General features: G+C 45.7%; 1 long non-coding RNA gene across 6 annotated transcripts in view; it reads left to right on the forward strand.

Annotated features, from left to right (window-relative positions):
* The window catches only part of LOC137843033 (uncharacterized), a 75884-nt gene that overhangs the window by 16621 nt on the left and 38876 nt on the right, over positions 1–20387 (forward strand). For 2 of the 6 annotated variants that reach the window (XR_011089320.1, XR_011089321.1), the window contains exons 1-4: positions 5910–5990; positions 6092–6183; positions 15128–15258; positions 16206–16340. This is a non-coding gene — a long non-coding RNA (uncharacterized lncRNA). Of the gene's footprint in view, positions 1–5909; positions 5991–6091; positions 6184–15127; positions 15515–16205; positions 16341–20387 lie in introns of those variants that run through there. The other 4 variants (XR_011089322.1, XR_011089323.1, XR_011089325.1 and 1 more) reach the window with 3 other exon arrangements.

Genomic DNA, 20387 nt, shown 5'->3' on the forward strand with positions numbered 1-20387 from the left:
ATGAACCTTCTCGGTGAAACGTGCCTTATAAATTATTTCCTAGAGCAAGAGAATTTGCACATTTAAAACAAAAAGAAGGAGCTGAAGAATTAGTATTGGCTCCTTTGCAGCTCTTGTTTGTGTTCATGCGCTGAGGGCTTTGTCTCTCTGCCGTACTTTCCACTGACTCCAGATTACCGCCTCAAAGCACAAAAGCATTAACACGGCAAGACTCCTTCTTAATAACTCTGCAGAATTGTTCTGCAAATGAACAAAGATAATGTTGGCCTGACAGGTTGAGATTGGGCGGCTGATGAAGGCTGGGGCTGGGAAGAGAGATTTCTCCGATAAACTCCAGCATCAATCGGAGAGAGCAGCTGGAAAAAGAGTAATAAATATATTTTCTCCTTTTACATGTCGTAAGTTATGAATATGAAGCTTCAGCCTCTTTCCATTACAGCATGAAGCGAGTCACTTATCCTGAAGCTATCTTGTTTCAAGCTTCCGCCTGCTGTAGTTATTCAGCAGAGGAGCATCACGCAGCATTGCAAATGTCAGCCAGAGCTGATTCTTACAGCTCTCCTCTCCGCCTTTCCCTGGGAAAGTTGCTACCCAGAGACTGCAAACACTCGGCTGAACCGCTTGTTTCATTCGGTGGTGTTTTTTGTGGCCAGGATTCAAGGCGAGTTTTGACTTGGACAAACAGACTGTGCCACAAACTGAATGATCAAAACGGAAGGAAAGGGAAAAGAAAACGCATGCTTTTGAAGTACCTGGTGCAGCGGTCTGTTTTCTCAAGCCTAATGCTTTTCTTTACACTGGCAAAAAATCAGGGAAAAGGTTTGCTTGGCGTTACAGCAAAAACAGTGGCCAAACTCTCCATCCCCCAGCAGTGCAGACACAAGAGCTGCCTGAAACTCCAGGACATGCATAAAAAAATACATATATATATATATATATATACATATATACATATATATATATATAAGGTGCACATCAAGAGCAAGTGTTCACCAAGAGATAGCTGTAACAGAGGACAGCTGGTCTACTAAATCCCTCTATTTATTGAGAACTTCTCTCTTTTCCCAGCTCACCTGTGCCTGTAGGCATTTGCTGACCTGAAGAAATGAAAAGCATCTTCTGCTGGGGCTATGTGGGTTGGGGCTTTTTTTTTTTTTCTTTAAAAATAGAAAAGACAAGCTCAAGATAAATTTTCTGACAGGAAACAGGAAATCTACCAAAATAGTGACTGATGTATTTTCTGTTTTATCAGATATTTGGTCTGAAGTCAGGGGTGCTGGGGATCTGTAAGTACCTCCACATCTGCGGGACACTGGGTGAAATGCTCCTCAGCATATTCTGCATTACCCCATGGTCACAGCAAGTGCCTCAGTTTCCCCAGCTGGTCTGTGGCTGCCTTGTGGTGGAGGAACGCCTTGTATCTTGTATTAGGTGAAGGTCATCAAAGAAGTCAGAAAGAAAAAGAAAAAAAAAACAAAAACCTCTCTTGGAAGAGTGCAGGGAAGGCAGAGAAAACAAGGAGCGGTTCAGCCAAGTTCTGAAGGAAGCAATGATCATGCCTGAAAGATCCTCTTTGCTCTGGAATTGGTATTTTATCCCAGAGAAAAGGAAATTAAAATATCAACTGGTTCTGGTGACGGTCTCCGCCAGGCCCACACCTCTTCAGGAGAGAGATGTGAAAGCATAAGCTGTAGGGCGTGGAGAACCCAGCTGCTGGCTGTGGCTTTCTGCTAAATATCACAATTGGTTTTTAAGTCTCATAGCATAAAGCTCTCGTTCCTGAAAGCGTCTGATTACAAGAGAATTTCTTCTCTCATTACACGGAAAAAAAAGCAGCAAACTCAAAGCTTTCATGTATGGGTGTAGAAAAAAAGCTTGGCTACTTCATTCAAGTAGACTTATAAGGGTTTAGAAACCAAAGAAAACGCAGAGAGCAGACAATATATATTGTTTCAAAAACTTCATGATTTTCTGAAGTTTGATTCTTTCTTTTGTGCAATTCTCTGTTCTGCAAAACCGAGCCCATTTTGCTTGATTTCAGCCAATTAACCCCAACATACCTCTTGCATTTGGCCTGACTGCCCGGCACAAGTCCATCCCTGGAGACTCAAGGCAAAGCAAAAGTGGTTTTGTTGCTTTACCTTTTCTGTATAAAACAGAAGCTTTGAGCAACAGTTAAGACCAAGTAATTACAGACAGATATATAGCATTACAATTCAAACCTGCACTGTAATGGCTCCATAAAGTCACCTAGGTTTAGATATACATCAAACCATTTTTCACATTGCAAATGAATGCTTTTTAAGAGCTATAACTTTCTGGGAGTTCATGAATTTCCTGGATTCATAGCGCTCTACTAGATGGAGGAAGGCACAAGAGAAACTGCAGTGCAGAAAGAAAAAGGAAGGAGAGCGGCAAAGGGAGCTGAAGCAGAGAAAAAAATAAATCCTCAGAGATGAGATTTCGAAAAGCTGCTTGAAAAAAAGCTGGATAATGTATGACATACCCTATAAATACCACTTTGCTTTATCACCCCTCCTCTTTCCTAGCCCTGCCCAAAGATTTTGGGAGCCTAATCTGAAATATGAAGCCTTTAATGGCCAAGAGCATGCAACTGTGTCCTCTACCAGTGCTGGAGTCCTTGTTGGGGATGTGAGTAGCTGGGTTTGCAGTTCCCAGGCTGTGCCCACACCTACGTGTGTTGGCCACACTCTGTCTTGACCCTGAAATAAGGCAGATGCTGAGCACCTGCACACTGACCTGAAGCATTTCATGGACTCTCCACCCCACAGAGGCCACCGATGAGCTGAGACCAGCACCACAGTCCTTACATTATTTATAAGAGTTTGGGGGACTGTAGAAGTGATGGCTAAATTAATGCACAGGTAATTTTCTGCTTCCCTCCTTCTAGACCCACTCTCAGTCTGTGCCACCTACCACATCCTCATGTCCCCATGACCTGGTGGCAGCAGAGCACGGTGCTGCTGAGCAGAGGGCCAAGACTTCTTCCTTTCAGACCAGATGGATGATGAAAGCCGGCTATTATTTCTGCATTTTTAAAGTGAAAGGGCACCGATATGTATTGTTCATGCTGTAATTTCCTATCCCAAAAAGCATTTTCAACCAGGACAATTTTGGCAATTAGGGGAAACCTCAGAGAAGGACAAAACAGACATCTCCATGCCCGAGGAAGCGCAGGGTGTGTGACTCATGTCGTACCATCCCGCTGGAGTTGAGTCATTGTGTTGGCAATACTGCACAAGAGCAGCAAACTGTCTTAAAACTGAGCATACTGTGTGCTACATATCAATGGAAGTGCTTTTACTCCTTTCTAACATTCCCTTAAATTCTCCTCCACCCTGTTGGCTAAACCAGCAAATCCATCTTTCTCATGGAGCTAAATCAAGATTAAGGGGGCTTGATAGGTAATTATTTTTAATTATAATGTGCTTTTTTTTTTTTTCTTTCTGAGTTACAGACATTGGCTTGCTATTCTCACACAGGGTTGGGAACTGATTTCCTGCTGATCTCAGTGAGGAGCACAAGCCTTCGTGTCTGAAGGGAACAGAATCGTCTTCTCTTTACAGATACAGCTTGAACCATACCTGCTTTATGAAGCCAGGACCTGGGGAAAACACATGCCTGGGAACCCTCGTGGGTGCTGCAGGGAGCCAGCAAGGGCTTTCATCTGCTGCTGCGAATTTTGATTTTTCTAAATTCTAATTTGCTTAACTAAGAAGAAAGTCTTTCACCTTCTTCTAGGGCCATAATTCGCTCCCTGGGGTTGGTAGTACTTTTTCGAACATAATGTGGGCTATTTTCTATTGTCAATCGACAAACTAAGGAGACAGGCAGAGAAAAAGAATCCCGCAGAGGCATAAAACTAAGATAAACAGGTGTGAACAGGTAATGTATGCTGATATGGTGAATGCACTCGAATCTGTACATTTAACAGACCATGGCAATAGGCATCTATCTTTCCCCCTACAGCTTTTTCTAAATGTGCCCCAGTGTCCCAGGAAGAACATTGCTTTTCATGGGAGGGCGTGTAATGAAATGCCCTCATCCTGTTTTAATCAGTTTTGAATGTGGAAAAGACAATCATGATCTGAGAACGGCAGTGTTTCCCTTGCATGTGAATTATGTGATACTGTAGCTTCATTAACATGCTTTACAGTCTTATCTTTATTCATACTGGCAAATTAAATTAGCACTGTCTTTCAAATCTCTGTCTATTTTTCCCCCTAGGCAACCACCAGCAGCACAAAATAAATGACAGTAGCGGGAGTGGATTGCTGTGCTCTTGACGCTAGTCCCTGGATTTTAAGCAAGCATCCCTCCAAGAAATCATATTTGTTCTTGTTCCAAGAGATGAGCTGCATTACAGCACGCTTGTTGCAACTACAGAGCTCCACATACTGGCACGGGACCTAGGCCAGCACATGGGGCACCAGGCTGGCCACGTGGAGCCCCAGTGGTCCTTCCCTCTTTAGTCTCCCTGAATTCAGGCTGTATTTTGAGATTTGGGCAGGTGCTCCCTTTGTCCCTTCATGTGCCTGTCCCTCTGTTGGATCCTTTGAGGTTTTGATAGCAAAGCACAAAGCACAGTTATGGCGAGGATGGAAAGTCAGAAGCAGCGAAATTCTGGCAGCACAGGCTGGTTTTGCTGGGTGGGAGGTTTTTCTTCAGCTGATGCTGAAACATGGATAGGAAGGTGTAGAAAGTCTGTTGCTAACCTAACCCTAGCTGTTCGGGGGGCTGTTTAGAGGAAGCATCTTATTGGGAATGTGTAAAAGGTGGGAGGAGGTGGATAAGACTTTCCCCACCTCTGTCTTCAGCGTGCAGCTACCTGAGCTGAGGCCTGGAGTGGATTTGTCAGCTCTGCAGTCAGGCATAAATGGAGCTTCATAACTTTGCAAGTGCAAAGCATTAGGAGTAAGTGATTTTACATTAAACACTAAATATTGCAGCTATTAAAGAACATTCATCATCCACACAAGGTGCCTGAACAGAAATGAGCTGTAGCATCTCCTGCAACATTGACTGTAAACACATTAAAAACCATCCCGGTGCTGTCAGTCACTTGAATTTCAGAGGGGAGACCTGGCTCTCCGGGGAACAGCAGCTCACCAGTGGTGTGAGGTGACCTCAGAGCCACAGTACCACCAAACTCACTGCTCTTTAGCTCTGTCCCTGGCTGTGGTGCCCCAGAAGGGATCATCCTTTGATGCTGCCACCCCCATGGGAGCAGGCAGCAGTGAAAGAGTAGGCTACGAGATGCCACCCGGTGTTATGATCAGCAGCAAATGGCCACCTCGCTGTTGCTCCTAGCTGGCTTGTACCACAAAGATATAAACCCCAGGCAATGCTGTGCAATTACTAGTGATGGAGATTATGGGGACACTGCAGCCTTCTTCTCCAATCTCATGTGAATAAATCCCGGAAACTTTGTTCCCTTTTCCTGAGCAATACCTCTGGGCTGTACGTTGTTAGCACCCATCCCGAGAGATGGCCCAAGCCTCCGAATTAACAAAGTTTTCATTTCCTTCTGCTTTCTGACCCCAGGTCAGCCAAGACCAGCCATGCATTGTGCTGGGAAGATTGCTCAGTCCAAGATGGTGCTTCAGATAAGAGTTTGGATGATTATGATTAATATGAGTGCTTTATTTGTCTGACAGGTGGACTGATAAATAGATATTGTTGCTAGGACTGCGTTCCTTCCTGGTATGATAAACAGTACAGACAGCCTGAAACGCTGGTGCTTCTTGGAGATCCGTGAAACCAGAGGTCAGGGCAGCGTGTACCTTGCCCTTTGATTGTACTTGGATAAAGGACTTCAGTCCTTTAAGTGAACAGTGATGATTTCATCACGACCTGACATGTCCCTAGTTTCCAGTAAGGAAAACAAACAAAACCTCACAGTTTGAGAATACAGCCCAGACATGCTGAATGCTCATAAAAGGGCAGAATCCACAGATCCAATAGAAAATGTATCTTAAAATGTCACCAGAAACTGTTATGATCTTTGGTGAGATTCTTTTCCCCTTTTATCTGATCTGCATTTATTGTTCTTTCTGTCTTTACCTTACAGGAACAGAAAAAAATTTGGAATTTGTCCTCAAGCAGATACCGTGCCTGAAGCTGCCTGAACTCCCCATAGCTGCTGCGTTTCCCATGAACCAGGTGGGCACGTTTCCTTGCTCTTCTGATCCTTCCACAGCTCCCTTGGCCATCCCACAGCCAAGAGGACACCCACGGGCTCGGAGCAGGGAGCACACCACCAAGCTTTCAGCTTCAGCCCTGAAAACCCTCTTGCTGCTCTCCACATCCCTGCTCCATGCCATGCACCCCTGCATTACCAGGACTCACCAACCTCCTCCCTGAAGCCCTGGCTGATGTTTTAGCCACCCTCTCCCTTGCAAGGTTTATAAACCCTTTGCCAGCCCTGATGACTATTTGCTGCTGGGCTGGCTGTGCATGGGGACCAAAGGTTGGGAAAGTCTTTTTGCAGATTGCTTCAGGAATATGCATAAGGGAATCTCACAGTGATTTCTAGAGCCTGCTAATCTGTATAACTCAGACTTCAGAGAAGATTTGTGATGCTCATTATAGCTTGCCTATCTTATTGGAGCAGCTCATTCACTATAGGCTCTTGCAAAAGTGTCTGGGAGCCTCCCATTTCTTAATGAATTTTTCCGCCTGGTAGTGGAGGGAATGCTGATATTTCATTGCACTGAGCAGGGGTGTCTGGAGATGGAGATGGATGGAGCTCTGTCTAAGGAGACAGCTAAGTGAGGGAAACCTGGAAGTCTGCAGCAGAGCTTGGGAATCTAGCAAGACTAATGTGCAAACACAGGCACTGTTCTCCACTCAGGCCATGCATCATTGCCCGTTGTCAAAATGTGAGCTGATTTAGGTACTCTGTATGATGAGGAATAGGTCTTCTCAGCCATAATTAAGTTGGTGTGTGTTTTTTTTTTTTTCCTGAGGTTGATGGCATCAAGATGAGATCAGCTTTCACCTGTCGTGTGTTCCTCTCTATTGACCTCTAAAGCTATCTAGATGGCTGGGTCATATGTACAAACTGAGACTGGGAAAAATTGGTACCAGATGAAAACCCCCAAAGCACAGGTGGGATTTTTTGCTCTGATGTTCATCTCACTCCATGCCTTGGGGCCAGCAGGAGTCTGAACAAGCTGAAGGCTTTTAGCTAAGTAGCTTTAGACAAGTTCAGACTCTTTAGTGCTGTCTGGCCACTAGAGACAAGAGACATGTCCTCTCCTTTCTCTGATTAGTTAAGGGTGTTAGTAGCTTAGCTCTGAGGTTAAATAGCTTTTCAGCAAATGTTGGAAGAATGAAAGGTTCCTGTTTTTCTAGGAGCTCTGTTGAATACCGAGCACTCTCCAAAGGTGATGCTGCTGCTTTTAAGAAAAGGAAAAATAAAAAATAAAAATAAAAAATCTCAGGCACTGGTGATTGCCCAAAGAGTAAATTAGTGTACTTTTGGAGTTAGACAAAGCTTACCAGGGTCTGGCCTTTCTGGCCTGCCCATACCACCAGTTAGGCTCTCTAGAAGGGGTTGGGTGATGGGGAGAGGTGGGCAGGTTAATACCCTGTTACTGGCTTGTTACCACCAGGTTTAGGATAAGCTTAGTTGCTTTTTGCTCTTTGAACAGCTGAGTCTCCCCCAGTGATTTGGCTTTAAGGGGAGATTTAAGTGTTCAAAAGCACTATTTACATTTCAAAAACTGATCAGGACCTGGTGTGAGATCAAAGTGGAAAGTGGGGTTTAGGTGTATTGATCAGATGCCCAGGATGCTGGGGCTTTCTGCCTTCCTGTACCTTGTAAAGGATCAAACAAGAGTTTGGAAATATAAGAACTGTCAGCATGAGTTTTCTTTTGTAGGTAGGAAAAGCTTGTAATCCCAGGTGTTTCAGTGCTTACCTCAAAGAGAAATAATTGAGCTACTTCCCAGGTTAATTAGCAACTACACCTGACAGGGTCCTCATCCCTTCCTGCCCAAGCCTCCTTGTTGAAATGCTGATCATTTACCAGTCCTGGCAACCAAATCTGGTTCATTGGTGGAATTCTTTTGTTCTGAGCTCACGTTTTATACCAGCACTGCTCTTAGGCATAGATGGAGCTCAAGCCAGTATTCTTCCCTAGCCACAAGAGGCCATCCACCAAAATTTGGATGGGTATGAGACTGGTGGCCCAGTGGGATTGCACTAAAATGAAGCCTCTCCAAGTGACCTGCAAGGGAGGAAGCTGTCCAGCAGTATGTGAGCAGCCAGTTTTGAAAGTGTGCTTTCATCCTGTGCTTCATCCACTCTGCTGATACAGAGGAGAAGGGTTGGGGCTCCTCTGGTACATATCAGACTGCTGATTTTCTGGCCTGAAAGCTTGGCAGGGTGATACTGATGGATGTCAGGTTACAACACCTGCATGGCCATCAACAGCAGGCAGCTTTCTGCCTTAGCCAGCAGTGCTGGAAGAGGCCAGCAAACAACCTTGCATTCCCTTCTGTTGTGGTAAGCAATAATGCACGTTTAATGGAGTGCTGCTATTTTGCACAGGTAAGCCGATGACACCCAGGCTTCAGCCCCCGGGCTTAAAACAGCCACCAGTGCATGCTCAAGCCTTGCTTTGCAGCGTGCTACTTTCTCTTTGCTGCATGCTCAAACAGCAACCACGGGCGTCTGGCAGCAGGAGGACTGCAGGAAAAGTCAGACAAAGCATTCAAGTCCTGCTCAGGTGGATTTTAGCCAAGCAAGAAACTGTTTGACTGAACCAGTGTGACTATTTTCCTCCCGTAGTGAAATGACAAAGTCTTTTTCCTTTGTGCCAAGCTCCTCATGGCTGTAATAAATTCCTGTGCAGAAGCAGAGCATGGCAGGGCAGCACCGGGGGGCTCTGCACCTCTCCCTGGAGCAGGAAATCTGTCGTGAGCTGTGTTATCAGAGTCGCTTGGAGCACACGCATGGAGAGAATAGCAGAGGTAATTGTTTAAAATCCTGCAAAATAACATGAATCTGAAAGCTGCTTTCTCTCCTGCTTGGCAATGAGTCAAAAGGCCATGCCTGTGTTATGGTGTACGAGAAGAAGTTTTCTGGGTATAAAGCAGGAAATACAACTGCAGGGACGCTGCTGTGATGCTGGGTGAGTGGCAAATGGTGCCAGTAATGCAGAGTGAAAGAGGGGAAGGAGAATTTGTCATGACTCCTAATCAACAGCTACCAGAGGATGTTCTGGAAGAGAGGTTCACCTGAGAAGCTCTCGATGCCATGCAGAAACAATGCTGGTCAAAACTGGGATGGCTGCTACTCGTTAATGTGCTTTTTCAGGAAGGTGTGAGAAAGGCGAGTACAAGGACTGACAAGCTTCAATCCTCCTAAAAGCAGGAAGATGTGTCTGGTGCAGGGCTGGCTTGATTTGTTTTGGAGATGCTGGGCGGATGGCTCCTATTAGCTGTGCCCTGGGGGTTGATGCTCCCCGGGTCAGAGTCTCAGCTTGCGAGCCACAGTGGTCTGCTCTGCCTCTAAGAAAATGCTGCCAATGTCACAGATAAATACAGCACTGTGGGCTTGGAAAAAATATATATATTTACTTGCGAAAGGCAGCAGCAGAGAGTTTACCTCCTTCTGCAGACTTTTCATTGTGGGAGTCCCCCCAGGGGATATGAAATTAAACTGCTGCCTCCGTCTCTCGCTGGATGAGCGTTGGCAGCAAGGCACAGAGGAGGACATCAGCTGTGCAGCGAAGGGCTCTCTCGCCACTGCCATCGTCTCCTGGGCTGCTTTCCTGCTGTGCAGCCGCTTCCACCAGCCATGAACAAATGCTCTCACAAACCACAAGCTCCAAGCTGCAGCACTCTGGCCGTGATGGGCACGGGGACAAAGCAGTATGGGGACATGGGGTGGATGGCTGGGTCACAGCAAGCTCATCCCAGGATGCTGGCAGCATCATTTCTGCTGCTGGAGCCAGTGATTAGAGACCCATCAGTTCACACCGGGGGAGATCCCAACCCCTGAAGTGGTGACTTGTAAACGTCTCCTGATAAGGAGCTTCATCCCCTTCTGCAAGACCCCAGTGTGACTTGGAGGGTCAGGTACTTGGAGGACAGTCCCCAGTGCTCCTGTGCTATGGGGCTAAGCAAGCACCAAGCCATTGGCCTCCCCTGCAACCACCCTGCCTGAGCCTCTGGTTTTGGGGTGGCCAGCCTGAGCTGTCCTCCGGGCTTGTGCTGCTTTCTGGAGGTGGTGAAGGGTTCCCAGCTCTCAGCTGTCTCCTGCGGAGCTGCTGAGTAATGCTCAGGCTTGTGGAATGGGCTCCCTGTGTGACTGGTCACCTAATCGCATGGCATGGTTCATTCCCTGGCTGGGTGATTGCCCAATAGCTACTCAGAACGACAGGCACTCGCACTGCATAATCCCAAACCCTTGAGATGCGGGGATTTACAAAAATAAATCTTTAGCTCTTGGAATGGTTTCTGTAACAATCACAGCATCGCAAAGCCTAAAGCCAGCCCAGCCCTTCAGCCTCTAATTGCGCGGATTTTGTCCCTGCTGTAACAGCCAGTAGGCAAGGACTTGCTGGTCACAGAAACAGGTAGGTGCCATCTCACAACCACAATTAAATCAATCAAGCCATGCTGCAGGCAGCAAGCAAAGGTCTCAGTGTCTGAGCCCTGCGGCCTGAGCAGACACTTACCTGCCCGGTGCCGAGCCTGCTCCCCTCGTGCTGCACTCACCCTGCAGTGCTGCTCCCCGAGCCCCCTGCCCTCCCCTGCATGTGGCTTGTTTTCATGTAGATTAACGGGGACTTTGGGCTGTGGTTGAATAATTGATCAAACCCATCCAGGCTTTGCAGACTTGAACACAACATTTTACGAAGTTTCGTTCCCACACAGCACTTCAAAGTCGAGAGCTGTGCTGCACGCAGGCGTTTGCTGTCTGATCTTCTGGAGTCCTTAAGCTGTGCATCATTTTGTCAAATCTTGTTACGCTGGGCATGTTGTAATGATATGAATGCATTCAACAAGTGGTTTTCCCTTATGAAAAAAAGGACTGCGTGCTTTAGTCCCTTTTCAAATGGGTTCTTTTGGGTTATTTGGAGGATGTTGACTTCTCTTCATTTAAAGAAAACAAAACCTGAATCTCTAGCTGCAGTGGAGGACAAAGGTCTCTGGCTCCAGCACCAGCTGCAGAGGACACAATTTCAAGTCTGTTTTGCATGGCAGGCTTTATAAGGAGCTCACGAAGGATTTCAGGAATTTATCCTCATTCACCCAGCTGTGCTGCGTGGGGTGCATGCAGTCGTCTATGGGTGTGTTCACACACATGGCCATGTCCCTGGCAGGGGCCGTGGGGAGGGGGACAGGGTGGCAGCGGGTGCCCAAAGTGGCTCCCTGTGCAGTCTGAGCCATGAGGTATAGATGGGTCACGTATGTAGATGCATGTAATTGTTGAGGTCAGATATCTATAAATAAGGTCTAATGTAAACCAAAGAAACACTAGGAAACCTAGGCGTGAGCAACCAGTGCATTTTGTGTGCATCATTGCATGTGTCTATGTATTTAAGAGCCACAGATTTGCACACTTGGAAGCTTTTATACCTTCTGTGTAATTCAGGCAGGGTCAGGAGTTTCATCCGGGTTCTGCAATGGAGGAGCCTGCAATGGGAAATTGGAAGTTGCCTGTATTCCCTGCCTAATCCCTGCGCTACCCTGCAGCAGACCAAAGCTGCTTGTCCACTATGCCTTGATACAGGCAGGCATAAAGTGACCATGTAATCAGTGAAGGACAGGTATTGCTCCCCTGGCTGCTGCCTGGGAGGCACACTGTGAAGGAGAAGAAACATCCTGGTTTTCTTTCTTACCTCATGCCGATCTTGCTTTTCCCCACCTACAGCCTCTGGTTAAGCATTAGGCTTAGATCAGTGGTGACTTGTTGTTGCTCTTTAATTCATGCAAATGTTCTTTTTAACTAGCTTGGAGTCTTAAACAGCCCTCTGGGGAACCTTTTGTGTTTATGATTATTGAAACAAAAGTTTATTTCCTTTAAGCACAGAACAACTAGGGAATAAAGGGAAAGAACCTGTTTTCTTTTCCTGCGTGTACTGTAAGCGTAAAGGTCAGAACCAAGCTGACATAGCAGTGGGCATCGCAGCACTCTGAATTCCCCAGAACAAAATAAAGAAATAAAGCCATAAATGATTTAAAATATATATTATATAATTATTATTAATATAATAATATATGTATAAATATATTATATATATAATATATATAATATATATCTAAATATATGATAATGTATAGTGATATAATATTAATATAATATTAATATAATGTATACTAATTGTTATTATTATAGGACTTGGCTTCCCAGTCATGCAGCAGCACAAGGTTTTACCTGTCTGTATCTGGGGCTGTAAAGGGCTCATGGTCCCGGTCCTGATTTCTTGTGTAGTCCCATTCCTGCTATGTCCCTGCCTTTAGAGCATCCCCTGCTCCCTGCATGAAGCAGCACAGCAGTGTGCTGGGTCCCGAACAAGGATAACTGTTGTACCTGGCTACGTGGTGGTGCGATGGCTGGAAATGCTTGATCTGGTGCTGGAAGGCCACACAAATACACCATGAGAGGGTTGTTCACCTTGAGAAATGGATCTGAATCCTTTACACCCAAGGTCTTGGTAGTTACAAAGCCAACTTTCTTCCTCTTGCACAGTGGAGATGATGTGTTTGTGGGCCGACTGCCTGATCTCTGCTCCCATGGGGAGGGTTTCAGCATCACTCATGTGGTGGCAGCGTGGGCATTGCTGCTCGATGAACTGCCTCCGATGGCCAGGTTAAATGTGCTTTCGGCCTCTGATTGGATTTTTTGCTTTAACTCAGCTAAGGTCAGTTTGGGCTGGCTCTGGCTCTCCTCCACCTGCCAATGGCCACCAGCAGCTGCCAAGAGCCAAGTGTGAGATGGAAAGCATGCAGTGCTGCCGGCTCTGAACGTTCCCATGGCTATTTGTGGGGTTTCCTAAACCACCATGACCTCTTGCTAAGGCCCTCTCCAGGGGCTGGCCTCTCCCATTAGTTTCTCTAGGCCTGCAGCTGTACAAATCTCCAGATCCTACAGCAACCCATGGCAGAGCTCCATGTCATAGTTTCATGAGAACAGCTTCCACTTGCTTTCAAGCCTGCTGCCTGTTAATTTCAATTAATGTCCCGTAATTCTCTTCTTACGGGCAGCAAATAACTTCTTGTCTTTACAGTCCGTGACTGTTGGGTTTTCACAGATGACTTCTGTTTCCACCTCCCCACTTGTCTCATCTCTATAAACTTGTGCCAGCACCAGAAGAAACTGCATGGAGCCAATGTCCGAAACTTCCCAAGACAGCCACTGATAGGGTTGACAGTCTTATTTTGCACTGAATTAACTGGGCTCAGCATCTTTCCCTGTCTTCTCAGTATGCCAAAGTCAAAGACAGAGGCCCTTTGCTCACAGACCATCTGTGTAATAGATCACTCTGACACCAATTCACTTGTTCTTTGTGTAATACGTTATAATCTAGCCATTCAGACAGACATGTAAAAAAGAAAACTAACATGGCCTCTAAAATCAATGAGCCAGTAAATAGAGGGCTATAAATAATCAGGAGAGAGGATTTAATTAGCAGCAAAACTCACTTGCAGTACACTGGATGCGGATGGCAGCCTCCAGTCTGAAACCGCCTCACGTGCTCTGACTTCTGCTGTCAGTCGCTGGCGTGGGCTCAGCCGATGTCCATAAAGACATGCCCTAAATTGTGATTTGGGAGCGTTTTGCTCCCCAGCACTGCGCTGCGTGACAGCTGTCCTGCAGCTCTCCGTGCTGATGCTGCTGAGAGCAGTGCCAGGCTGTGGGCAGGCAGGGACTGAGGGAGCTCTGCAGAGCATCTCAAAGCCCAGCTGAGCAGAACTGCTGGCTTCCATGCCTGGGCTTCCCAACGAGTGACAGGGACAGGAGGAAAGGGGCTGCATTCCTGAACGTGCTCGGTTAAGGAGCAGTTTCCTCACTCTGCTGGTCCCTGTCACAGATTATTGGTGGCACCATAGATGAGGATATTTCAGTAGAGAACCCAAAAGGAGGTTAAGTTGTAACCAGTCTAGGGTTTGAAGCATCTCTGGCTTGAAATGAAGGCAAGGTTTGATAGATCCCAAGTGCATTCTGGTAGGATCATGGTGTCTGCATTTCAGGCAGAGCCACCAGCTGAACACAAATCGTTTCAGGAAAGAAGCTTTCCACAAAGCCCTCTCTTTTGGTTATTTTGTGCCTGCTTCTTTTCTTACTCATAAGTCAGTTTTTTCCTCATTGGTTTCTACTTGTAAATTCACGTAAGATTTTTCAAATGAAAGAAAATGTATTATTGAACAGCACCACCCCTAAACTTCTAAATCCTGAATTCACTGATCTGAGGTGTACTGTATCATGTAAAGAGTAATTTTATTATTGAAAGAATTATTCCATTAGGTCAAAGCAGATTGTAAAGATCCCTCTCCTGTGTTTTACTGCCTTTATTGAGTATCCAGCCATATGCCTTTTTAGTATCCACGTGCTATTTGGTTTCATTAATGCTTGCATCTGCTGGTGATTTGAGCAAGGGCCAAAGGTTGAAAATTGCAACTCAAGGATCCCATACTACTAAAAGATTTTATTAGCCATAAATCTATTATAAAGTGCCTGTGTTGACAATAGGGAATAATATAATCAAACCTCTCTCCCCACCAGTGACAGCCCTGCATTGCTGCAAGGATCCACATGAATTAATCTGCCTTGTTAACCGTCCCAGAGTAAGTGCCTTTCAGGAGAAGAAAATACTTGAGAAAAATACAAAGAAACATCTGTGCTCTTACAAATACACCCCGCTTTCTGGAGGGGAACTTGTATAAATAGATGATGCTCCATTCCTGCATGATTCTCCTGGGCCGTGCGCTTTGTGTCATTGCTCTCTCTTGTGCAAAGCAAGTTGCAAAATGCTTCAGTGCAAGAACAGAGGCTGTGCACTCGCTGCGTGGTGATTAAAGAGCTTGCAGGGCAGGTGAGCTCCCATGCTTCAGGCCTTACCAAGGTTTTCATTTTGGTTTTTCCTTAGGAAAACTTGGATTGACTTCAGTCACAGCTTGCTTGAGCAAAGTGAGATAAAAAACAAACTTCCAGAACTTCCATACAGGTGACCACACATGGAGAGAGAAGGGACTGTCCTGCGTACTACTGCTCCCAGAGGTACATCATTTGCAAAAGGTTAGGGCTGGGAGGAGATGAGTTTTGTGCTGATTTCCAAGACTCACCTGTTCTGTTTCCACCTCTGCCACAAGCTCTTTGGGTGACTTTTGCTCCAATTCAAGCTTGCATGTCAGGACACACAAGGACACTGATCCCTACTGCAAAAGGAGTGGGTGAAACTAAACTGTCCAATGTTTGTGGTGCTTTGAGATCTCCACGAGACATAAGCTAACCAAGTAATTGCACCTGGAGGCCGGTAATTCTCTTTTTTAAAAGATGTGGCATTGTTCCTACAATGAAAGCTACGCCAGCATGGACACTTCCCCCTCTTCCCCGTAAATGTCATAGGAAAATGTTACATTGCAGCCTACCTGACAGCCCTTCGCAGTCACCCTTCAGTGTGAGCAAACCTCTTTTGTGTCCCATGTCCCTTCCCTTTGCAATCTCTATAATCATAATCCCAAACTGGAGCACAAAGCTGCATGGTATTTCAGGTGCATGCCGAAATAAAAGTCTAATTGCCATCAAGATGATGGGAAAGGCAGCTCTTCTTGAGTAACAAAAGGAGCAATGACGAGAGGACTAAACGCTGCTCTCCGTTACTCCTCTGAATGCAGAGAATCTGGAAACTTGAACAGCACTGTCTGAGACATATACCAGCACAGCATTTTAAAAGCTTGCTTTAAGAAATAACATTAATGTGATTCTGAGACAGAAAGCTACAAAAAAAAAAAAAAAAAATAGTTACTAATTGGTCCTGCAGTGCTATGTGGCCAGGCTGTAATTGCTTAAGAGCAGAGGCTGAGCAGCCCCGTAGGTGCAACGAGCTGCCACTCGTGCTCTGCATGGGACTGTCTGTCCCAGGACCACCGTGAGATCAGTTTGCATTGAACAAGAACTGTGTTCTCAACCTTTCCCAGTCCTAAAATTCAGGTTTTTATTTTCAGAATAGCTCCGGAAACTCCATGCAGCACGGGAGCAAATGATGGAAGCTTGCATTGCTTTTATATCTCAGAAACACTGGCTTGTGCGACCTCCTGCCGGCAGTGCAGCTGGTCACTCTGATGGAGCATATGGAAGCAGTAAGTTCATATCCTTTCTTCTTCTACCTGTCACGCTGTGATTGCGCTCAAGAGAAAAATATTTCATTGTCCAGTAGCAAAGGCTGCCATTATTGCCCAGCCTCCATCTGTCCATTAGCTCCCCCAAAATTATGTGAGACGGAAAACAACACCGCGAGTCCATGGCAAATGATGGGTAGAAAGTACACAGGTACCTCCCAGGAAATTTTCTGCAAATTTTCAGAAGTGCTGGCACTCTGCCCCTATCTGTTTGTGAGCACACAAAATTAAATGTAAAAGTTTGTCATGTGGCTGACCACTCCTGCTCTTACAGAACCCGAGAGCTCTGTATTTCTGGCATGAAACTGAGACTCTGGTCTCAAAATGTCATGAGCAATGTACCAAGACCTGTTTCTTCCTGCCTGCTAGCACTGCCAGCATCTCACTGGCTGATCTGTTCTTTATCTTAACTCTTGAAGACAAAGCAGCAGTAAAAAAAAAATAAATAAATAAAAAAAATCGTAGCTTGGGTTTTGTTTTCTCTCTGCATCATTTGTATTTCTCCTATATCAAATTTTGTTGGGACCATTTCATGCATAAACTTTATTTTTCTTTTGTGCCAGAGAGAATCTGAGGAATGATTTAATGCAACTCCCTTTATGAATCTCATTGTGACAGCAGCCTGTCATCGCTGCTTCTGCAGGGACAATGCGAGGGAGAGAGGGGAGTGCGAAATATGTCAATCAAAAGGGAAAGATAGGCTTGGGCTTTCATAACATTTGACTGGGCTTCAGAAGATTCACAGACTTGGCGATCTGGAGGCAGACGGCCTGCTTGCTTTTGCTCCTGGTACTTGCTCCCCGTTGATGGAGGCGGACATGCAAAATTCAAAGCAAGGCTGCCCGGTGGTGGATGTTTGGGATCTGTGAAGCCATGCCAGGGCTGGGGGAAGAAGTTCTAGGGATTTTGGGGAAAAGGGGAGAAGTAGATGGGGCTGGATGGGATTAGGATATTGGCAACACATTCTGTACTGGATGCAGAGGCCGTGGAAGTTAAGCTGTGCCTTATGTTTCAATTATTCTATAAGCTTTCAGCCACCCACAAGCTCATGCTTTAAGTACCCTTTTGAGAAGGCCTGAGTGAAACAAGTCCATTGTATTTTAGAGTCACTTACTGCTGGGTTTCTCATGCTGGTGTTATGGTTGGAAAATAAATGGTTTCTCTCTTCCTTTTGCAGAAAGTTGCAAGTACTTTCAGCAGTCTTAAATGGAAGAATAATTTTCAGACTCACAGTAACTTCTCTTTCTAAACCCTTCTTCCCCAGAATTACTCTGGACGTGCATCTGAAAGGATAACTAAAAATAAAATATTGTCAGTTGTGTCGGGATTATCTTAAAGGTGTTCAGAAGCCAATGAACTGAGCTTAAAAGTGAGATTGTTGCTGCTATTGTCGGTGGACAGCAATTCAGTGCACTTCTCAGCAAGACCTAAAAGCTAATGCCTCTTGTCTGCGACTCCCACATACTGCTGTGTGCTGTAGCTGGGGGGTTAAGCACTTAAACTTTATTTAACAAAGGCTCACTTCAACCATAGATTCAGACTAGGGGAGGAGAGGAGGAATACCTAACTTTCGGCTCTGGAAACTCTTGAAGCTTGTCTTGTTTCTGTACCAAAGAGAAGGCTACATGGAGGAGACGGAGCATTTAGAGCTGGAAAGGTGGGAACAGCAGACAAACAAGTACGAACTAAATAGGCAGATTTATTAGGCATGTTCGTGCTATCCAAAGTGTCTTAATCTCGCTACTTCTATCATCAGCAATTCCCCAGGCACTCTGGAGCAGTCTCTGCTTCTTAGGGAAATTTCACATTTTAAAAACTGCTTATGCAGAGAAAGAAAAAGACCCTTATTTTTAACTTCCCCTAAAACAAAGTAGAAGTTGCAAAGAATCCAGCAAGTTCTGCTTTTTTTAGAAGTACTTCAGTTTTAACTCTTAATATCAATTGTGTTAAATTCTGTATAAGTGAGATTTTTTTAGAGATGATGCGTAAACAGTTTTGATAGCACTAATTTGAACATTTTAGGGTTTTTCCCCTCAAGTTTCCCTGCAGAACCTTTACCCTCATTGTTTTTCTTGGGGAAAACCTTCTAACTAATTACGTATATATTTATTCAGGAAAGCGTTCTTAATTCTAAGGTGTGGAAGAAGGAGGGAGTCCATTCTTTTGGTTGGGGAGCTATAAATAGCCATTCACTTCCACATCAAGCCGTCATCTTGCTACAATTCATTTTTGGAAGCTTTCAAATCCAAGTCCTTTCTAAGTTAGGGTTATGTTACACATCTCCAGAGATTGCATCCCAGACTGCCGTAAGCACAACCAAAGCTGGCTGCACTTTGCATCCAGCCCCCGGGGAAGATGGCTCAGTGCACGGGGCCATGCCATTTTCTTTTCTAATGGTTTTTGAATCCAGAGCTTTTCAGGCAGATCTATCCAATTTGGGTTCTTGAGACGATTTCGCTTTTACTTTTCCTGCTTCTTTGCTCTGCTGGTATCATCCGCTCGGTCAGAGGTACGTGAGAACACAACGGTTTGCTGTGCTTGGAAGCAGCTCTTGGTTTTAGCACCGTGCTGAACCTCGGTCTCGTGTCACTTGAAGATCTCTTGTCAGCAGGAATTCTGTGCTCCAGCTCCTCCGCCGATCCATCGTGTGACCTCCAAGGTCTCTCCACGCCACCCCTGCTCCTGAGCACACGCCTTCCGTGTAACGCAGGCCAGCATCTCCGGCCCCTCTCTTTTCTGCAAAAGTGCCCTGAGATCTCTGGATGAAAAATGCTTTATAAAATTGTTGTTCTCTGGAGAGCAATAGAATTGAGTGAGAGCCTTTCTGTTGAATTTGTAAAGCCAACTACAGCTTTTAATGGCAAATTAAGTCTTTACTGCAGGACTCCATAGGCTGGTGTATTACCATTCCCAAAATACCTGGAATAATCCATTTCTCTAAAAGCCTTAGGACACTAAGTGAACTGAATGAAGCCCCTACAAATGTAAAAATAGTCTAGACTGTGCTCATTTCATTTCTTTTCCAGCAACACAAGGCTTATTTTCTCCCTGGTTTTGCTCCTCATACGGGTCCACAATAGCAGGAATCTGCTCTGGCTGTGAGACAGTTGCCAGATTCGTTCCTCCTCTGCAGTGCGTAGAGCCCCACGTCCCTGCGGCCACTATCTTGAATCCTGGCAGCTGGCTCGGGGTGTTGGGCTGAGCTCCAAGAATAAACACTTTCTAAGGCATTAATCTTTATAGTGATTATCTACGGCAACTACTTCATCTGGCTTTTGGAAATCAATCTGGGGGGGGATTTTTTGTGTGTGTGAATTTAATTTGATATAAAACTCATGGCTGCCCTTTAGAAGGACCGGTCCTACTCCATGTGCGAGTGGGACGAGTGGGAGGTGGCAGTCACTCGAGCAGATATTCAGAGGCCATTTGGGATTGGTTTGATTGCAAGCTGGGCTTGTGGAGATGAGGACACAAGGATAAATCCTCTCCTCTTTGGGAGGTGCAGAGCAGGACACAGGGACATCATTGAAGAGGAAGGTGTTCGCTCTCATGATCCTCTTGTTGCAGTGGGTTGAGCCAAGAACACTGTCCCACGCAGCCCCAAGAGCTCTTTTGGCTCTGTCACCCCCAGCAGTAGCTGAACCCACAATCCTGAATTCACACTGAGTTCACAGCCCACCCATGTCTCTTCTGTGCAGAAAGAGCTTCTAGCAACTGGTCCCACCTGAGATATCCAACTGCAGTTGGTCTGAATCAGTTTCTTGGCAGAAAACATAGTTTGTGCAGGATGACAACTCACAGGGCAGTGCTTGGCAAACCGCATCGCCCTTGTTTTCAGGGCACCTTCACGTCTCCTGCCCGGTGGCTTCAGCCTGGGCTATGGGGGCTCCCCAAGGTGATTCCTCACCATCTATCCCTCCTGGTCCTGCGTCTGGACTGGAACTTGAAGGTAAAGGGTGGATTTTTGGCACCTGCAGCACTGAACCAGGCCTTTCAGCAATTTTTCTT

This window comes from Anas acuta, chromosome 21, assembly GCF_963932015.1.
Source record: "Anas acuta chromosome 21, bAnaAcu1.1, whole genome shotgun sequence".
NCBI classification, from domain to species: domain Eukaryota; kingdom Metazoa; phylum Chordata; class Aves; order Anseriformes; family Anatidae; genus Anas; species Anas acuta.